At 42.2% G+C, this 5622-nt stretch overlaps 1 pseudogene; it reads left to right on the top strand.

The window, feature by feature from the left end:
• The first annotated feature begins 2783 nt into the window (after positions 1–2783).
• LOC109375330 (filensin pseudogene) lies at positions 2784–4513 on the top strand (annotated as a pseudogene).
• The last annotated feature ends 1109 nt before the right edge of the window (positions 4514–5622 follow it).

Genomic DNA, 5622 nt, shown 5'->3' with positions numbered 1-5622 from the left:
AAATCTCAAGGATGACCATTTTATAACACTTCTCATCTACCAAACATTGAGAACTTCCTTCCCAACCTATCATTCCATCACTTTTAAGGTGGGATAGCGTTATCTCCCCACTGGGTTATTTGGATAATCCTTACCCTCACCAGTCCCTGTGCATCCAGACTGTTCACCTTCAAAATCATTTGCATTCTGTAGTCAGTGTGTTTCAGGACAACTAGTTTCCACTGAGGAAACAGTGTCTACTGTCTCCCTCTGGATGGTTATGCAAAATACCAGCAGTTTCTGAAAGCCCTGGTGGCTCTACAGCTCAGAAATCTGCTTAGCTTTGTTCAAATTAGCAGTTCTTGAAATTATCTGTCAATGCAACATGCTTTATTTTTTATTATTATTTTTCCAAGTAAGATTTTTTAATACCTAAGAAACTAAGTTTGGACCACAGTCCACTACACACAGCAATACAAGTGCCTTTTTATTCCTATCACTCTTGGATTAAAAGGAAAACTTTCTAGTTTCCTAGGTCTTACAGAATCAAGGCTAAATGCACAAGTCTTTCACTCAACCCCCCAGAATCTAACACAGATGTACCTTTTAAGTTGACTCCCAATCCTCTTTGAACCTTACCCAGAACTCCCCCTGGGAACACAACATTTTGAGAAGCCACTTTGACACAGCTGTTTATAAATACCAAAGACATTCCAACATGACCATTTTAACTAAGTACTTGTGATGTGGGTTATTTTGAAACAAACTAGTAAAAAAATAAAATAAACATTCCAACATGACCATTTTAACTAAGTACTTGTGATGTGGATTATTTTGAAACAAACTAGTAAAAAAATAAAATAAACTTTCAACTATTTCAATTCTGGAAAACATATTTTTATCTCATCCTTACCCCATCTATAAATGCTACCACTTTATGATCAAGCCAAGGTCAAGAGTGAAATAACATGGAAGCCAGGAGACAAGAAACGGATTGAAAAATGAAATGGTCTTTGAAAATCATCTAACAGAAAAACCATATATAATCAGGAATCATGTCACCACATTTATTTTTCTCAGGGAAAACTATTAATCAATATAAGCTAAACATCTGCTTCTTCTCTTTCATATTAACATATATTTTGTATGGCCTGTCTCTCAGTCTTTGATTTCTTACTTAAAAACCTCACTCCAAATGGGAATAGATAGACCAAATAGCCTAATAATGGTACTTTTGGGTATCTATTTATATATGGAAAATTGTTTTTAGTAAGCTTCCTGATTTGGCCAATGTTATCTCATCAAGAATATTTATTTGAAGAAGGAAAATTTATGGGGAAATAAGGCAGAGAGTTGGGTCATTATATGATTACTTATCTTACCATCAAATTGCACAGAAATACCTCAATAATATGTCCATTATTTCCTTAATAATCAATAACAAACATATATTTGGTTTCATTTAGTTAAATATTTTTAAAGTGATGAAAAAGCATCAGGTGTTAAACTCTGAAATCGCTAACCTGGTATTAGTTTGTTGTTTTTTGTGTTGTTTTTTTTTAATGTAGGAGTGGTAGGAATGGGCGTTATCAAAGAAGTAAGGATCAGAGATTTGTGTCCCAGCATGACTTACTAATAAGACTAAGCATACACATGTAGCCTAAATGAATCTGTTTCAAAACTCCTACCTTCGAGGCTGATCTTGGCCTTGCCACATCTAGAAGAAACATAAATCCAACTCAGGTAGCCTTGAAAAACTCATACAATTCTCTTACTGGAGTACCTTGAAGAGATGGAGAAGTAGCAGAAGCACATCACATGAAACACTCTAAATGTCCTAATCAGTCCTATTTACCCATATACCTCCTTAAAAAAACCCTCTTTGCAAGACAGTTGCTACTCTTTCAATCTCTTTGTTCTCTGAACATGGGTCACTTTCCCTGACTACCTGCCTTAGAGATAAATTCTTTACCTCTAAGATTTACTACATCCCCTTTATTATGTAAATCAATCCCACCTTTGCTTTCCTCCAATCCTTCTCTCCTGGAGATTCCTTTCCAGTGGGAGACAGCTCTCATTATCTGATCAGCACAAGATCAAGAAGGTGAACAGGAAAAATTCAGGCTCTTTTTTTTGCAGGCATAAGAGGAAAAAAGCCAATGAATACCTGTCATGTGATATTTTTGTCACTGTCCCATCTATTTTGCCAGAACCATTTTGATGCAAATTAATCAAAGATCTACAGCACCACAATGGCCATATCAAGATATCCTGCTTTACATCCTGCTATCCTTAATGTACTTTGTACTCTAGCCAGCTACTTTAAAATATTCATTGTGTTACATTTGAGCTTAAGTTCAATTATCGTGGGCCCTGCCAATCCACAGCCACTCCAGGCTACCATGTTCATTCATTCATTAATTCATTCTTCCACAGGTATCTACTGAGGACTGTGATTGCCAGAAATCTGAGGAGGGGAGATGTAACCAATAAGACAGGCATTAGTCTAGCTTTTTAGGATATTTTACATTCCATTGAAGTGGAGTGAGAAAATAGAGAACAAATATATTTAAGTAAACAAATTAACAACAAAATGTCAAATGATGCTAAGTGTTAAAAAATTAAAATAGGTTTATATGATGAAAGTGAATAAGAAGCTGCTTTTGATGTATGGCCTCTTTGAGACCTGAATGACAGAACGCAACGAGTCATGACAAGATCAGGAGACTGAATCGGGGAAAGAGAAAATGTGAGCAGACAAGAGTGAGCTAGATATGTTTAGGGAACAGAAAGAAGGCTCTAGGATGGAGGAAGAGGTATGAGACAAAGTTAGACTAGGAGGAAAACGACAGGTCATGAAGAGCTTTTTAAGACAAGGTCAGAAATTTGGATTTTATTCCAAGCATAAGGAAAGCACTGAAGAGTTTCGAGTTAGGAATTTCCGTAACCTGATTTATATTTTAAAAGTATCTTCCTGATACTTTCCTAGATATAGAAATTATATCCATTCCTCAAAGCTCAATTCAAGCATTCCACCTCTATCATTAGGCCATTCCTTATAAATCCTGACCAAAATGTTTCTCCTTGTTATGAATTGTGCTAGAACATCAGGTTTTGAGAACACATCAACTTGAGGGCCAAATTTTGAAACTAGGTAGCCTTGGGTCCAAATCCCAATTCCATCACTTAAAACTATGTGGCATTTAGAGTGCCACGCAGTCCTCCCGGTGGCAGTGGGATGCCGTCCAGCACCTGCATGAGCTACTGGGCCCCAAGGACGCCCTTGCTCGCCGCATGGAGGGCAACGGGCCCGGCGGCCGAGCGCACCTGGCTGGAGCGCCAGGGCGCAGAGACGCAGCACGCTCTCGACAAGTTCAGGAGCAAGTATGAAAATGAATGTGAACGTCAACTGCTGCTAAAAGAAATGCTTGCTTGAGGGGTTAATGAGGAAGTCGACGAAGCTTTACCATGTAACCTGTGCATTCAGCTTAAAGCCCATTCTCTGCGAGACAATTTCAGCGCGGCAAAGGACAGGTACAAAGATAATCTTATAGAAATTCAGACTTATGTCAACATCCTGCAGCAGATCATGCAGACCACCCCGCAAGCATCTGCCATTCCAAATGGGATGAGGGACAAGAAGCTCCTGACAGAACTGGAGGTGTCCGCCCTGCAGGGTCAGCTGGAGGAGGACCTGCAGGTGCTGTCTCTCCTGGAGGCGCACAAAGCTCAGCTTGCAGTCCGAGATGGCGACCCTGGAACAAGCTATTAAAGACGCCCACGAGTATTATGATGGTGAGATTCAGCTCTACAATGAACAGAATGAAACCCTGCGTAAGGAGATTGAAGAGACTGAGAGAAACCTGGAGAAGTCTTCCTATGATTGCCCGCAGCTGGTGGCCATCCAGCAACCCTTGAAGTGCCATCTGGACCAGAATCATCAGATCATTGAGAAGGAAGGCTCCGCCTTCATTGAAACTCCTGTCACCCTGTTCACCCCAGGCCATGGAGGTTCTCTCAGCCCTCAACCCAGCAGAAAATATCTTCCCAGGGCTGTAAGGATATAACAACAGCAAAACCAAGTCAAAAAGGCCTCCCCAAGAATGTTCCAAGGAAAAAGGAGATGATAGCTAAAGACAAAGCAGATGAAAGTCTGGAAGATGCACCACTGAAAGGTCCGGAGAACACGAAACTGGTGCAGGTGGCAGTTAAAGGAGAAGGTGAATCTAAGCTCGAATCAGAGGGTGAGGAAGCAAGTTTCCTCACCCTAGAAGGGGCTCCAGAGGACGTGCCAGATGGAAGGCAGATAAGCAAAGCCTTTGAGAAATTCTGCAAGCTGGTCAAGAAGAGAGTGAGAAGCCCCAAGCAGCCCGCGCCCCCAGCTGACTGCTACACCGAAGGGCAGTGCCTGCTGGTCTCCAGGGATGCTATTGTGGCACAAAATACACCCAGACTCAGAATTAGAATTTTAGAGCCTTTATTAACCTGGCCAGGGACGGCAGTACCTGCACTGGACGCAGCCAGGAGATACTGACATGTCCTCTGCCAGTAGGAAAGTAGTTTTATAGACTTTAACTACAGAGGCAATTGTTGTTACTAAATTGGAAAAAGAAACAGGACGTTCTGTGACCTTTTTAGTAAGCAAAACAATTCTAGCTAACTTGCACGGTTTCTGTGAGCTGGAAACCATTGGCCTAAGACTGTCAAAACAGGATGTAGCTGGCTTGCTAGAAGTTATTTCTGGCTAAGCTACTTGGCCCAGGGGTGAGCTATGATTTGGCTGTTAACCCTGAACACTATTAGTTACTGGGAACCTAGGTTTTGGTCCTTGTGTATCCCTGCTAGGTGGCAGCCTGCAAGAGAGAAGCCCTCCCAGCACTTTGGCATAGGAGCATGAGGTGGTGGAAGTGATGGAATCCACTGAGAAGTTTTCAAGTGACAGTACTCAAACTACAAAGAAACTGCTGTAATTGTGGAGACCATGACTGGAAAGAAAAAGGCAAAGAAGAAGACACTATGAGAGCAGGGCCCTCGAAATGCCTAGGCTCCATGGGAGAAATGTCTCTGGGCCACTGTAGGGGATGTGATTTGATGCTGTAGAAAAAAATGATAAAGAGTGAACATTCCTGTTTGGATTAGACCATAGTTGGCCCATCTGGCATTGCCAATGAAGCCTTAATTAAGGCATTTTCTTTGCTTGCAAAAAACAAAGCAAAAAACCCCAAAAAACAACAATAAAAACTACATGACGAGAGATGCCCTGGAAAATGGCGGCTGTGAGGAGGGCTTCCTGAGTTCTCCCCTGGAAATTGTCACAATTTGAACTGCTGTAACTCAGCAAAGAAACCTCTACCCAGCACACAGAGCAGCGAAGAGACTCCCACATGGAGTACTTAAAGGTGGGCACACCGAGCGAGTGGGGGAAGAGGGAAGCAAGAGGTGTAGAGGTGCAGCCCGCACCTGCAGCTGCAGGAGATGTGGGACCCCAGGAGTCAGAGCGGAGAGCATTGCAGCACCAGGGTGGGCTCAGTCCCTGCAGCCCTGCGGTCCCTCCCAGAGCGCAGCAGGAGCTCAGCTGGCGTGTCTGAGGCAAAAGTCTCAGCTCAAAACGCCCCTGGGACTTTTTTTTTCTTCTTTTTTCTC

Source organism: Hipposideros armiger, unplaced genomic scaffold, assembly GCF_001890085.2.
Source record: "Hipposideros armiger isolate ML-2016 unplaced genomic scaffold, ASM189008v1 scaffold_929, whole genome shotgun sequence".
Classification (NCBI taxonomy): domain Eukaryota; kingdom Metazoa; phylum Chordata; class Mammalia; order Chiroptera; family Hipposideridae; genus Hipposideros; species Hipposideros armiger.
Note: the sequence above shows the minus strand (reverse complement) of the source record. Positions and strands in the feature narration are given on the sequence as shown.